Source organism: Triticum dicoccoides, chromosome 1B, assembly GCF_002162155.2.
Source record: "Triticum dicoccoides isolate Atlit2015 ecotype Zavitan chromosome 1B, WEW_v2.0, whole genome shotgun sequence".
Classification (NCBI taxonomy): Eukaryota; Viridiplantae; Streptophyta; class Magnoliopsida; order Poales; family Poaceae; genus Triticum; species Triticum dicoccoides.
Window position 1 is genome coordinate 265,873,083 of NC_041381.1, and position 16,681 is coordinate 265,889,763.

Sequence of the window (16,681 nt, forward strand, 5' to 3'; positions counted from 1 at the left end):
CCAACAATTGACCACGAGGATGAATCAATGAATATATCATCCTTCTTCAACATACACTCACACAAAGATATCCATTGAAATGAGCTAGGTGAGTTAAGCTTTTATCCTCCAACTCTCCAAGTTGTTGTTTAGCTTAACCAACTAGCTCAGGGTATCCAACACAGATGCTTGGAGAAAGGGTGGTTTATAGGAAACCAACTTGATCACGAGCTCAACATAGCGGTCAGGTGAGAACCTGGTGATACTTCCAAGAAGATGTTTGGAAAATCACGAACCACCGATATGCTATTAAGTTCGAGAACAAACTTGCTTTTCAGGGCAAGATGAGATGATCAAATAAGCAAGGGATTGGCATAGCCTAACTCATTGATCGAAAGGTGCACCGAAAATAAGGACTAGGTAGCACGATCTATCTTACAATGATGATTTAAGAACCAACACGCTAAGAATGAAATTATTGTCCTTTAACTACCAAGCAACAAGGTTGCTAGGAGTATTGATTTCACACATCACGATTCACTTGTCGACATTCCGGTTGCAACAACACGGGAACCGAGAAATGAATAATGATGGAGAGAGTATCACTACGTCAAGAATTCATGAGAGATGCTGCAATTCCTATGACAATCCTGACATAAAGGGGGTAATACTCTGAGGTAGAACAGAACAAAAGCTGGATTGGCTTTTTGATCTGCGGAATACAACTACTTTGACCAGTCCAAGCAATGGATGAGGTGCTGGAGTTTGTTTCTCCTAGTCATTCCGGAATAGAATGGCTCGATGGACCACAAGAATAATAGGCATCGATAACACGAATGCACGCCATAAACTTGGCTACCAACTTATAAAAAAGGATCAGAATACAACTACAGAGGGACAACTCAAAGGAACATATATCTTTCTGAGTTGTGGATGCATAGGTTAGTATGTCAAACAAGTTCAACATATTTCTTCCGGATAACCCATGCTGAAGGTAGAACTGGAAGATTCACAATATAGAATGGAGAACTCATCAAGAGCACTCTAGTTGTGATCTTTTGGTTCAAAAGAACTCCTTGCCAAGAATGGTTCATGGTATTTGGAAGAACGATATACCACGGACCTCGAGGACTATCGCAAAGTTACTAATATCCTAAAGGAACTAGCAAACACTATCAACACGAGGTAAGTAGGGTGAATCTCGGGTTCAAAACCCAAGGAATAGAATACCTACTACTAAGTGGCCTCACGGGGTGCTTTCGAGAATAAAGGCCAGAATCATCACACTGGAAAACAAAACATGGCTAGATCACTAGATAATACTCTAAGACACCTAGGGCCATATTAATAACTCCAACATATATGTCGAGGCAATAGAGTACCTCAACTCAGCAATTAGTGTGATTAACCTGGCCTAAAAGAACATCAAAACCAGAGGGAAAGGATTTTGCAAATGCATCAAATTGTTTAGCAACCTGGGATGACTCGGACAACATAACGACTGTAAATGCTCGAAAAAGATTTAAGACATCCTGCAAATGGTGGCATAACCACTCGATCATCATAATATCAAGGTTCTGAGATCAACTATGAATACACGGAGATAGTAAAAACTGAACTGAGGCTTGGATCCAACAATCCTATAAGTCTACGGATTAGTAACACGTGATCCTGACAGAAAAAGGAGAGAGCCTAGTTCCTTAACCCCGTAGGAAAAGTAAGATGACTCAGATCAGAAGGGCATAAGGTATAAGGAGTAAAAAGAGCCTTACGTTCCATCCCACAATCAATTCCCTTATATAACTAAAGAATTTCTAGACTCGACTTCGACCAGTTTGGCTTGGTAATCCTACATGCAGTCAAGCTCTGATACCAAAGCTGTCAGGACCCCGACTCAATGCCACATCAATCTAGCATGTAACACCTCATATCACTTTGCAGCCTCACGCACGGTATTCCCACGGGTGTCGCCTTACCTTTGCCCGGGACCGTTTGCGCCTTTTGGCACACGTATATGATAGTGTTGCTAGCATCCATCTGATAAGGAGCCCGGGCTGACATGGCTAGTCGTAAACCCAAAGTGGCACAAACTTACAGGGATAGGCATCCATGACCCAGCATCGAACGTGTCGATCATCAGCGACTGGATCCAGGCTGTAGCACTGGACTAGCACGACTCCGGTGAACCGGGCTGTAGCGGGCTAACAGGAATCCGGTATTCGTCGCGTGACATTTCCCCAAAGGGATAGACACAAGAACGAAGAAGGACACATGCCGGCCAGCCTAAGCGTTCTGGAGCAGTAGCAAGCTACCATGGCTTAGTGGAAGCACTAGGAGACATTTCCCAGTAAGAGAGGCTACTAAGGATAAACAACTAGATAGTCAGATCCCACACATACCAAGCATTTCAATAACATACACACATTATGCTTGATATGTGCAAATACAACATGGCATCACAACATGACTCTACAACTCAAGCATTTATTCAATAGGCTCCGAGGAGCGAGATATTACAAACATGGGTCTCATGACCCAACATTCAGAGCATACAAGTCAAAGCACATGCGGAAGCTTAACATGTCTGAGTACAGACATCTACAAATGAAAAAGGCTGAGAAGCCTGACTATGTACCAGATCCTGCCGAGGGCACAAGATCGTAGCTGAGGTAACAAGCTAAACGTCGAAGTCCACACGGAACTACTAATGAGACTGAAGTCTCTCTGCAAAAACATAAAATAGGCAAACATGAGTACAAATGTACTCAACAAGACTTACATCAGAACTATCTACATATGCATCATTATCAACAAAGGGATGGTGGGGTTTAGCTGCAGCAAGCCAGCTTTGACTCGGTGGCTCTCCTGAACTACGACTGCAAGTAGCTCTTTTGAGGTGGCGCACACGAGTCCACATATTCACCATATCAATACACCACTATGGATCCGCTCCCGTCTCCCTATGAGAACGCCATCCATAGCACTCACACTTATCTTGCGTATTTTAGAGTATCCACTTGCACTTGTCTACGAACTGTACAGGCAACCCAGAAGTCCTTTACCGCGGACACGGCTATTCGAATAGATGATGTTAACCCTGCAGGGGTGTACTTCTTCACAGACGCTCTCACCACTTATCGCCATTTACACGACATGTACTCGGCAACCTTCAAGCGGAAGCCCAGCGAGGGTGTCGGCCACGACCTGACTAACCACACAAGTCTCTCATACAGGTTTATCGCATATTCGGGTTCCATCCGCAAGGAGATTCGGCCGGGGTGTCGCTCACGGCCCCAAATGATATGAGCAGGGTTCCCAAGCCCACCATCCGGGTGCCACTTGGTACACCATGCCACTGTGCCTAGTCTGTCCCAAGCCCACCTGTACCGGGTGCCACTTCGTAGACTACTAACACTACCTACAAACACTAGAAACTAGTTGCAACTCGTGGACAGAGATCAGGTTGATTAATAAGTCGAGAGGGGCCGAGTTACCGGAACCCAATGTGTGGTAGTAGTTGTTCATGGATCACAAACACAGAACTCAGTTCCTGAGGACGGCTTCAATGAGACAACCCACCATGTACTCCTACATGGCCTCTCACCGCTACCTTTACCAAATTGTGTTCACACACTTAGCTCTCAATAGTAGGACATGTTCCCACACCTCCGTTTCATCCCCGATGAATCAGACCTGACTTAACTCTAAGCAATAGCAGGCATGACAACAAGCATGAATGAGTAGGCACATCAGGGCTCAAACAACTCCTACTCATGCTAGTGGGTTTCATCTATTTACTGTGGCAATGACAGGTCATGCAGAGGAAAGGGGTTAAACTACCGCAACATGTAACAGTTGAATTGTTGTTTTCCTAAAGCAGTAAAAGAGAGCAGGAGCGAGAGAGTGGGATTGTATCGGAATGAACAAGGGGGTTTTGCTTGCCTGGCACTTCTGAACATAATATAGTTCTTGATCGGTGTCATCGAACTCATCATCGGAACCACGTCTACTGAGGGGGAATAAACACCGGCAATAGAGAAAGAATACAATCAATGCAATGCAACAATATGATGCATGAGTGTGACATGGCAATATGCTGTGATTTGAGCTAATGCAACTAGCAGCAGGTTAAATGGAGTTGGTTTGAATCTAAGATTCAAATTCAAACTCCATATATGACATTTCAATTGCCGTTAATTCAAATCGTTGTATACAGCAGCTTTAAGTTGTTCAAACATGCATGATAATGCCATAAACATATTTTTGGATTTTTCTGATCATTTTTCATATATAATTTATCTCATTTGGATTTACGGTTGAATTTATATGTATTTTAGAAGTTTAAGCCTTTTTCTGGATTTTCTGAATAAATAGAATTAAACTAATTCCAGAAAAGGGATTACTATGTCAGCCTGACGTCAGCATAAGGTAAGCGAGTCAATGGGGCAGCCCAGCTCAAACTGACTAGTGGGTCACGTGTGTCAGTGGCTAACTAAACTAACCTAGTATAATTAGCACTAACCTAGGTTAAACTAGTTAAGTTTTAAACCTAAACTAAATTAATTAGCCGAGCGGTGCCCGCAAGTCAGTGAGAGAGAGGGGGGAAGTCAAACCGGGCAGTGGGGTCAACCCACGCCGGTCAACAGGTCAGCGGTCGCTGGCGTTTAGCCGCCGGTGAGTCCAGCTGCGGCGGTGCGCTGCGGGATTCGCCTACAGGGCGCCGTTTGGCACGCGAAGCACAGCTACGGGATGCGGTCGCTCGTCCGCATCCAACCGTGGTGGTGGCGTGGCCGGGGAGTGGCCGGAGTGGCGCCGGCGACGAGGTCGGCGGCGGCCAAAGCTCGGTCGAGCTCGGGCTCGTTGCTGCAGTGGCCTAGACGAGGCGGCGCTAGCACCTAAGGCTCTTACGCAATGCGGGGAGTGCAATGGGCACGACTGCCGGACCATTAGATGGCTGGAGACACGTTGGCAGCGAGCACAGGCGGCGGCGCGTGCGGACGAGCTCGAGGCGGCGCGTATGGTGCACTAGAGAGAGAACGGATAGGAGGAGAAGGGCCAGTGGCTCACTCCGAGTGTAGGGGAGCGAATGGCGAGCTCGGGGAGGGGCTGGTGAGGTCGTGCGGCCGCCGGCAATCTCGGGGCAGAGGCGGTGAACATGGCGGGGCAGAGGGTGATGCAGGGCGTCCGGCGTCGGGCGGCTCGGTGAGGAGGAAGAGAGGGACTAGCCGGAGCTCGTGGGCAGCTCCAGGGGGCGAGGGAGAGGCGGTGGCATCGACTACGGTGGCGGCGGCTTACGGGCGTGTCGATCGTAGCGGGAGAGGACGAGGGAAAGGGCAGAGGAGGGGAGAGTGGTGTCCAGGGGGTCGAGGCGGCGCTGAGTAGAAGATGCAAGGCGACGCAGGCAGGCAACCTGGTGGCGTGGCGCCAGCGCGCGCGCCGTGCGTTGTCCCTCCTCTACCTACTGGCAGAGGTTGGGGATGACTGGCACCAGGCCAGGTGGGCTGCCAGCACAGGTGAGGCCCAGGTGGGCTTGGTGGGCGACAGGTAAGTTCCAGGTGAGCCTCTGTTCTCTTCCTATTTTATTTCTCTTTCTATTTCTTCTGCAACTTGATGGCTTTATTAAAAATACTTAGGCACACTCAAAAATCACCAAACTGCTCATGGCCACTGTTTGGAATATATCCAACATGGAACATTTCAGTTTAAGATTATTTAGACATTTAAAAAAAATATAATATTTAAATGTCCAAATTCAAATAGAGTATGATTTAATTCAGAGCCCAAATATGTCATGGAAAAATGTGCAACACCTCTGGTTATTGTTTACAGAATTTTCTAGAAATGATGAACACTTTTGAAACCATTTGGAATCACTGAGAATATTTTAGTTGAACCTAGTGAATTCCTTTGATGCTAGGGTTTAGGAAATCCCTATTTCAATTTTCTTTGAAAGTAAACATGATGCATAAGCAAAGACTAGCACTAGTGCATGCCAGGAGCTAGGGATGTGACATAGCTTGCCGACAAACTCTATTGGTAGTTGGGAGAACCTGGCAGACGCATTCCTGGACAACTTCCAGGGCACTTATGTGCGACCACCGGATGCTGATGATCTAAGTCACATAACCCAACAGCCCGGAGAGTCAGCCAGGAAATTTTGGACCCGGTTCCACACCAAAAAGAACCAAATTGTCTACTGTTCGGATGTCGAAGCCCTAGCGGTCTTTAAGCATAACATCCGTGACGAGTGGCTCTCCCGAGATCTCAGCCAAGGAAAGCCAAAGTCCATGGCAGCCCTCACGACACTCATGACCCTCTTTTGTGCGGGCGAGGATAGCTGGTTGGCTCGTAGCAACAACACAGCAAGCAATCCTGGCACATCAAAAGACAGAGATAGCAACGACAACCCATGGCGCAACGAACCCAACTGTTGCAAAAACGGTGACAGCACCAAAGACACGGAAGTCAATGCTGGATTTAGTGGCTCGAAGTCCAGTCAGTGGAAAAAGCCATTGAAAAATAACAATTCGGGCCCGTCCAGTTTGGACCACATACTCGACCGTCCATGCCAAATTCATGGCACCCCAGGAACACCAGCCAATCATACTAGCAGAGATTGTTGGATCTTTAGACAAGCCAGCAAGTTAGGTGCCGAAAACAAGTGGAAGGGGTCTCAAAGCAACGATGGCGACGAGGAGCCCCGATCACCGAACACAGGAGGGCAAAAGAAATTTCCCCCGCAAATCAAAACGGTGAACATGATAAACGCCAGCCACATTCCCAAGCTGGAACGGATGTGCACTATTAGGGATGTCGACTTAACGGAGCCAGTCGCCCCACAATATAACCTATGGCCGATCACCTTCAATCGTACGGATCGTCTGGCCAATACCAATCAGAGTAATCCAGCCGCACTCGTCCTTGACCCAATAATTGATGGATTCCACCTCACACGAGTCCTTATGGATGGAGGCAGCAGCCTAAACCTGCTGTATCAGGACACAGTGTGCAAGATGGGTATCGATCATTCGATGATCCAGCCCACTAAAACCACCTTTAAAAGTGCTATACCAGGTGTGGAGGCCAGTTGCACAGGCTCCATCACTCTGGAGGTAGTCTTTGGATCACCAAACATACTGCGGCTCAACCACTCTGTGGCACACAAACATTTCTTGCATTTTCTTTGCAGGTTCACCTTTGCGTAGGCCAGGACTGATGGTGTGGAAATAGTTCAAATGCGTAGGGGAATCTTTAGATATTCCCCTCGATGACCATCCGACTACACTCCGGATCCGCATACAACTTCCTCCCACCTGGTCTTAGCAGGTTCTGTGGTCATATTTCTTTTTATCACATTACCTGTACTCATACGCATCGACCTATTATTCAAATACAACATGTGGATTTGTATGATGCTTATCTACTATTATTTCTTATTGAAACTCTTTTGTCAAAAGGCAGCGGCACATCACGATATGCCTTAATTTGCCATGGGCTTCATTATACCCATAATACGGCAATAAAGTTCGAACACCTTCACGGCAGTTCGGCACCCCAAACTTATAGCATTATATGCATCAGCTCCAAATCATGTCTTGGGTCAATAGTTGGGTTTGCCCGGCTCCCATGTTTTGGTACCTTGCGTTCCGCTATATCGGCTAAGGTAGCACAGGGAGAACTACTATGATTGTGTCCCGGTTCTTCCGGACGAGCACCTCATTAGAGAAAGCCGAAAACTGACTGTCATCATACAGCAAGAGCTGGTCAGCTGTTTGAGAGGTTGTAAAATCTTTAAGGATTTCTTACGCATAATGCCATAACCAATGCTGTCGGCATTTTGGGAACGGGGGTCCCCAGAGTTGCCTGCCTGCGGCCTGCTGCGCGGCTCACGTGGTGGCCCAGTACGGCCCATCTTCATCAGCACAAGACTCAGGACCCTCGCGAGGGGCCAAGCCTCGCGGGACGGACGACACAAGTCCTCCTTAGGAACGGCCTCGCCAGGCAGGCTCGTGAGGAGGCGGAGAGATCAAGGCAGGGTACCTCACGAGGTGCCCGTGACGCAAGCCATGACGATCGAGACTAGGCAGGCTCCAGGCGGGCGCCGCCCTGCGCAGTGTCAATGTTTCCTCTTTAGTGCAAAGGGGTCAAGAACAGGCGCGGAGTACCGAGGCATCAAGCAAAGGTTGCCATTTCGGTGCAACGAGACCAAGACCAGCAGGGCGGCAGGATGGAGGTCACCATGGAGCCCAGGACAGCGTCATCGCCAGTGCCTTTGGCAGCCGAAGACCAACTTTAGTCAGGATAACTTGTACTAGATGTTCCCTTCAAAATGGCCATTGTTGCCGCCCTTCCCGCTCAATATTTGGGAAGAGACCCAGGGCCTCTATATATAGGGATATCCACCACAGAATAGGGGCATCTGGTTCGGCATCTAAGAGGCAGTCGAAGTCACCCAAGCAGTTCATCGCACCAGCTCAAGAACACCTCTCGCGAGGCTGTTATTCCCTTGTACTGTTCATCATCAGCCCCTGAAGCAATCCACCACACCACACACTGGAGTAGGGTATTACACCACAATGGTGGCCCGAACTAGTATAAATCTCGTCTCCCTTGTGTTGGTCATCATTTCTAGCTTAGATTCTCATGAGGCGATCAGACATAGGTCGGTAGGGGAAAGATCTTCATGCGCACCCTAGAGTTCAAACCTTAAGGGTCTGTCGGAACCCAACATCTGACATTTGGCGCGCCCGGTAGGGGTGCGTCAGAGCTCTCCCTTCTGTCGACCCGTTCTCCATCAGCACCGCGCTCCACCCTCATGGCAGCCAATGCACCGCCTGCTCCGGCTGTCGACGCCAGCGCGGGAACCAGGGGGCTCCGAGCCCTGGCCCCCGCCTTGAGACAGGTGAAGTGGCCGAACAAGTTCAAGCCGGACATGCTGCCGCGCTACGATGGTGCGACCGATCCGCTGTCCTTCCTGCTAGCATAGGAAGAATCCGTCCTCGAGGCCGGAGGCGACGACAAAGTCATGGCTAACTGGCTGCCCATGGCCCTCACCGGCGTCCCGCGCATGTGGCTGCTCCACCTGCCAGCGGCTTCTGTGCCCTCCTGGGAGGAGTTGCGCAACCTCTTCCTCGCCCATCTTGCTACGCCGGCACCCCTAGTCATCACAGCCCTCCTGGGCGGATCGCAGGCGCTACCTTCGTGCCGCCACGTCAACCCGTTCATCCGCCAGATCAGCGCCGTCCTCAAGCGCCGTGAAGCCCCCCCGGGCTGGGTGGCACCCAAGGCTGATTTGACCTTCGGCTCGCATGATCACCCCTCCAACACCGCCTGTTCGGGCGCGCTCCCGATGCTATGCACCCCCATGATCTGCCATGTGGCCATCACCAGGACCCTCATCGATGGTGGTGCCGGCCTCAACGTGCTCTCAGTGGAGGCCTTCAGCCTCCTCCACGTGCCAATAGAGCGGCTCCAACCCAGCAGGCCCTTCTCGAGCGTTGGAGGTAGTTCCACCGGCTCTCTGTGGTAGATCCGCCTCCCGGTGACCTTCGGCACCCACGACAACTTCCGCACGGAGCTGGTCGACTTTGACATCGCCCCCATCAGCCTCCCGTACAACACCATCCTCGGCTACCCAGCCTTGGCCCAGTTCATGGCAGCGACTCACCCGGCGTACAACCTCATGAAGATGCCCGAGAGCAGCGGTGTCCTTACCATGTCCGGAGACATAAGGGATGTGCTGCAGGCGCTCAAGCTTGCTTTCAAGACGGCTGCGGTGGCGCAGCCCGCCAGCACACATACCCTCGAGCCCAAGGGGGCTGCGCCAACCAAGAAGAAGCAGCTATTCACCCAAGACAAGGCGGAGACCAAGGAAGTACCAGTCGATGAGGATGGATCCTCTGGCGCCACCTTTACCATAGGCGCCAATCTAGACGCTGAGCAGGAGGAGGCCCTGGTGAAATTTCTGCACGCAAACAAGGAGGTGTTTGCGTGGGAACCTGATCAGCTGGCAGGGGTCCCGAGGGATGTGATTGAACACCATCTCAACGTGTGCCCCAATGTGCGCCCCGTGAAATAGAAGGCAAGGCGACAGTCCACCGAGAAGTAGGCCTTCATCGTCCAAGAAACCCGCAAGTTAGAAGCGGCAAGCGTCATTCGTGAAGTTCGCTATCCTGAATAGTTGGCCAACCCTGTTGTTGTGCCAAAAAAGGGAGGAAAGGAACTCATGTGCATCGACTTCACCAACCTCAACAAGGCCTGCCCTTAGGATCCATTCCCGCTCCCCCGCATCGACCAGATCGTCAATTCTACCGCTGAATGTGACCTGTTGTGCTTCTTGGATGCCTTCTCAGGCTATCACCAGATCAAGATGGCGGTAGAAGACGTGGAGAAAACGGCCTTCCTGACCCCGTGTGGAGTGTACTGCTACACCTACATGTCGTTCGGGTTGCGCAACACGGGCGCAACCATTCAGCGACTGATGCACATCGCCTTGGGTCGGCAGCTCAGGAGGAACGCCGAGGCCTACGTCGATGACATCATGGTGAAGTCTCGGTAGGAGAAAACCCTGATACAGGACTTGGAAGAAACCTTCGCGAGCCTCCATGAAGTGGATCTGTGGCTCAACCCGGAGACGTGTGTATTCGGAGTCCCTCGGGCAAGCTCTTGGGTTTCCTCGTGTCCCACATGGGCATCGAGGGTAACCCAGAGAAGGTCAAGGCAGTCGAAGACATGAGTCCGCCGAAGACCCTCAGGGAAATGCAGAAGCTCACCAAGCGAGTAACCGCGTTGGGACGCTTCATCTCCAAGCTGGGGGAATGATCGCTGACCTTCTTCAAGCTGATGAAGAAGAAGGGCCCGTTCGAATGGACTGAAGAGGCCGACAAGGCATTCCAAGATATCAAGAAGTACCTTACCAGCCCTTCGATGATGGTAGCTCCGTGCCCTCAGGAGCCCTTGGTGCTCTACCTTGCAGCCACACCCTACTCAGCCAGCGCAGCCCTGGTGGCGGTTAGGGAGGAGCGCCGGGCCAGGGCCGTGCCAGTCGCGGCCCTGGCCGAAGTGGAGCAAAGCGAAGAAGGCCTCACGAGGGCCAAGATTGTAGCAGATGGGGATCAGCCTCAGCAGGAGGATGTACCCAGAGCGGAGGAGGCCCCGCCAGGCGACCAAGCGCTTGTGGCACCATCATCTTGGGAGGCACCTCAACCTCCAGAAGATGCAGGCTGCGCCAGCACCCTCAAGCTCGTCGAGCATCTCGTGTACTTCGTCAGCACGGTGCTACGGGACGCAAGGGCGCGATACCCCATGCCCCAAAAACTCCTCCTTGCACCGTTAGTAGCTTCATGCAAGCTGCAACACTACTTTCAAGGCCATCCCATCAAGGTCGTCTCAGCATATCCCTTGGAAAGGGTACTCCGGAACCCCAACTCGGCTGGAAGGGTCGCTGAATGGAACATCGAGTTGCAAGCGTTCCAGCTGGAATTCAGCACGACCAGAGTCATCAAGGGAGCCGCACTTGCAGACTTCGTGGCAGAATGGACAGAGGCACCAGGGCTCGAAGCGGGCGAGGACCGGTCGCTTTCCCCAGGAAGTGAAGCGCCGGACGGCTGGGTCATGTACTTCGACGGTGCATTCTCGTGACATGGTGCGGAGGCTGGCGCAGTGCTCATATCACCCACTCAGGACAAGGTCCACTATGCCGTGCAGCTCTGCTTCCAGCACGGAGAGAAGGTCTCCAACAACATAGAACAATACGAGGGCCTGATAGCAGGCTTGAAAGCTACTTCCGCCTTGGGGGTAAAGCGCCTCATTATCAAGGGCAACTCACAACTCCTCGTCAACTTCTCCAACAAGGTGTACGAGCCGAAGGACGAGCACATGGAAGCATATCTTGCGGAGGTCCGTAGGATGGAGAAACAGTTTTGGGGGCTGGAGTTGCAACATGTGCCTCACGGCAGCAATCAAGAGGCTGATGACATCGATAGGAGGGCGTCTAGGAGATTGCCTCAGGAGCCTGGTGTCTTTGAGGAACGACTCTTCAAACCTTCAGCGGTACCATCGCTGTCAAGCACAATGCAGCCTCGGGAGGAGCTCCCTCAACTGCCTGCCTCAGGAGCCCCGTCCCGTGTCCTGACCTCAGGAGCACGCCTGCTCCTGGTGCTGGAGCCTCAGGAGGGACGTTGGACCACGGAGTTCAAGGATTACTTGAGGCAAGGGATTCTACAGGAAAAGGAGGAGGACGCGGAACGCGTAGCGTGGCAGGATACGGCCTACTGCATCCAAGACGGAGAGCTTTACCAGAAGCGACCGAATGACGTTACCCTACGTTGCATCTCCAGAGAGCAGGGGAAAGAGTTACTGGCAGACAATCATGGTGGGGACTGCGGGCACCACTCGTCTTCACGGACACTCGTCAGCAAGGTGTTTCGCAGCGGGTTTTATTGGCCAACAACACTCAACGACGCAATCGAGCTGGTGAAGGCTTGTGAAGCCTGTCAATTCCACGCCAAGCAGATTCATCAGCCAGCTCAGGGCCTTCAGACCATTCCCCTCTCGTGGTCGTTCGCTGTTTCGGGGCTGGACATCCTTGGCCCATTTCCTCGGGCGCCAGGGGGCTACCGATACCTCTACTTTGCCATTGACAAGTTCACAAAGTGGGCAGAGGTGGAAGCTGTCCGCACCATCCCGGCCGGCTCAGCGGTCAAGTTCATCAAAGGCCTCGTGAGCCAGTTTGGGGTACCTAATTGCATCATCACCGACAACGGTTTGCAATTCACCAGAAATCTCTTCAAAACATATTGTGCTAACCTTGGAACGTAGATTTGCTACGCTTCGGTGCCACACCCTCGGAGCAACGGCCAGGCTGAACGCGCCAACGTGGAGGTCCTAAAAGGCCTCAAAACCGGGACCTTCAAGAAGAAGCTAGAGGCCTGCGGCAGGGGCTGGCACGACGAGCTGCACTCCGTGTTGTGGTCCATCTGCACTACCGCTACCAAGTCGACTAGAGAAACCCCGTTCTTCCTCGTCTATGATCCTGAGGCAGTCCTTCCTCACGAGGTCAGGCATCACTCCGCGCGGGTCCTGGCTTTCGACAAAGCACAGCAGGACGCCAAGCGGGGGGTGGACCTCGTGCTGGGGGAGGAACACCGTTGGGGGGCTGCGCTTCGGGCTGCGAGATACCAATAGGCGCTACGGCGATACCACTGCCGCATCATCCGCCCCAGGATCCTCGAGGTAGGTGACCTCGTGCTCAGACGGGTGCTCTCTAGGGAGGGGCTGCACAAGCTCTCGCCCATGTCGGAGGGCCCGTTCAAGGTTGTTCATGTCTCCAGGCCTGGCGCCACGCACTTGGAGATTCAGGAAGGGGTGCCCATCCCGAACGCGTGGAACATCCAGCACCTCCTGAAGTTCTACCCTTGAAGAAAGGCCCAGAGCCTGTAAAGAAGGCCCGGCACCTGTGATGCTAGATGAACCAATAAAGGCCCAGTGCCTGTGAAGAAGGCCAACGCCTGTGAAGCTCATCTCCCCGAGAAAGGCCTGGAGCCTATGAAGAAGGCCAATTCCTGTGAAGCTCGCCGGCCGTGACACTCTCACGTAACAATGAGGTGGGGCTGTACACGCCCCGGAGTCTCCGGAGAGCCGCCCTCGGGCCTCGGGGGCTCCCGCCCACGCCTAGTGGCAGCATTTAGCTCCGCGCTGGTGAGAAGACATCGAAGACTAGATTAGGGTCTGGACGCGGCTTTTTTATTTGCTTTCTACAGTTGGCTTGTTAGTCCCTATTTGAAGTTTTATTGGAGTTGCTTCCGCCCTGGCATGTGCCTCTTTGTCATTTTCGCCCACTTGATTCAGTTTTTCTCTCGCGAATCTCGCGAGGGGGCTACACGGGTGACCTCGCAAGTGTTTTCTAACCCAGTCTAGTGAGGCTTTCCTATCCAAGTCCACTACAGGAGCACCCCTCCCGGTCCGTGCCCCACGGGCATCGCGACACGAACACAGGACCTGAGTCAATCGCCCTCGCGACCGAGACCAGAAGTTACCTCTCTTGACTAATCCTTGGAGGACATAAAGCGCGCGACGAGGTCTCAGCCTCGGGAAGCGAAGACTGCGGCATGCCCCTTCCGAGCTAAGTAATTCCTACACGCGAGCATCCGGCTCCGAAACACAGCACAAAAATAGCGGAAACAGCATAATAGTTAACGGCAACAGTCCAGCACGCCCCCGCGGGGCCCTACACTACTCTCTCTTTGCGCAGGGAAGGGAGAAAAACAAAACAGGCATGGCTCGCTCGGCACCAACTCGCGGCGAGGGCTCGTACTGCCTCCGGAGCTCAGTCAGACTCCTCCTCGCGCTTCACCGAGGCGCGACGGCAGACTGACCCGCTACCTCCCTCAAGGCGAGTGCAAAAGCACGGAGGCTAGTTGCGGCCACCGCTGGAGGAGCTGCTGTCCGAAGGGGAGCCGCCGAAGCTTGGCGAGCCACGAACGCCGCTGACCACGCACCTGCCTTCATCTTCATCCCGACCGTCGCTGAGGATGGGTACCCGGCCGCCGTCATTGTCTTCGGGGCAGCACCCAGCGCGGTGGCCATCTTCTCCGAACACCCTCACATAGAGGGTGGAGTCGCCGTAAAACTTGAAATGCAGGGTGCACCGCTGGCTCAGGCCACGCGCGTGGGAAAACGTTTGCCAGCCGCGGGTCAGGGCCATATTCTCGGCGATGGAGACCTCCAGCGTGGCCTAGGAGGCCCTGCTGCAGCACCCATCTGCTTGAAGCCAGAGGCCGCCAGGAGCGCCGGCCGGGAGTTCACCTGCAAAGAAGCGGGGAAGTTGGAACCAGGTGCCGGTCGGGTCCGCTGACCACACGACGAACTCCGGCAGCACTTTCGCCAGGTGCCGGTCGGGTCCGCAGCCACGACGCGCCTACCTTCACCCACCAGGCGGCCAACGTCACGCGCGAGATCACAGCCGTGACCGCGAGGAGCCGCTGCAGGTGATGCAGGATGGTTGCGGGGATGACCTCGACCGTGCTTGGGCGGGAGAGAGTCAGGCCCTTCCCGACGAGCCTTTCCCTTCTCCGCGGCCGAGAACCTCTTCGGTGGCGCCATAGAAGACTGCGAGCGGCTAGGATGGGGAGAAAGAAGGAAGCGGGGAGAAAGATGTATAGCGGGGGCTTGCGCTCTCCCGCATTTATAACCGGATAGAGGCCAACCGTTGGCCTCCACGATCACAGGTAATCATGATCCATTTCTGCATGCAGGGACTTGTCAAGTCAGGCAGTTGCCGAGGTGGCATTGGGAAGCGGAGACGCCCACGTCCAACCAACCACCACGCGGCGCCCGAGGCCACAGGCTGATGGGGCCCACGGCACTCAGCACTTGCCCCTTCGCTTCTTCGCTAAGCCAAGTCCGAGCGCGCCTTGTGCCCGGGGGCTACTGTCAGCGTTCTGGGAAAAGGGGTCCCCAGACTTGCCTGCCTACGGCCTGCTGCGCGGCTCATGTTGTGGCCTAGTACGGCCCATCTTCATCAGCACAAGACTCAGGACCCTTGTGAGGGGCCAAGCCTCGTGGGGCGGACGACACAAGGCCTCCTCAGGAACGGCCTCGCCAGGCAGGCTCGCGAGGAGGCGGAGAGATCAAGGCAGGGTACCTCGCAAGGTGCCCGTGACGCAAGCCATGAAGATCGAGACCAGGCGGGCGCCGGCCTGCGCAGTGTCCTTGTTTCCTCTTTAGTGCAAAGGGGGCAAGCACAGGCGTGGAGTACCGAGGCATCAGGCAAAGGTTGCCATTTCGGTGCAACGAGACCAAGACCAGTAGGGCGGTAGGATGGAGGTCACCGTGGAGTCTAGTACGGCGTCATCGCCAGTGCCTTTACAGCCGAAGACCAACTTCAGTCAGGATAACTTGTACTAGATGTCCCCCTTCAAAATGGCCGTTGTTGGCGCCCTTCCCGCTCAATATTTGGGAAGAGAACCAGGGCCTCTATATATAGGGATAGCCACCATAGAATAGGGGCATCTGGTTCGGCATCCAAGAGGCGATCGAACTCACCCAAGCAGTTCATCGCACCAGCTCAAGAACACCTCTTGCGAGGCTGTTCTTCCCTTGTACTGTTCATCATCAGCCCCTGAGGCAATCCACCACACCACACACTGGAGTAGGGTATTACACCACAACAGTGGCCCGAACCAGTATAAATCTCGTGTCCATTGTGTTGTTCATCATTTCTAGCTTAGATTCTCACGAGGCGATTAGACGTAGGTCGGTAGGGGAAAGATCTTCGTGCGCACCCCAGAGTTTGAACCTTAAGGGTCTGCCGGAATCCAACAAATGCAGTGTGCGATGGATCGGCTTTTCTTTCGATCAGGTGCTTATAAAGCCCCTCGTGCGGTCTTCCGAACACTAGGGCCTGCGCCTACCTTCCTTTTGTCAAACTCCTATGGCTAAGTGAGAGTGATAAAGCCCTATAGTCCGATTGCCTGGTTCGCTATGCTGAACACCTCCTTCAAGGACCCAAAACTGGGATAAAGAGTGCTCAAGTTTATCCCGAACACCCCCGTACTTACTACGTGCGGGCAGAAGCCGACGACTGGCCAACTCTCAGGATTAATATATAAAACTGCCGCATAGGAGGAAAAGCTTTCAAATAACAAGCAATAAATAAATGACTTTGTTTAACATTACAAAGGACAACATGACTATATTCATG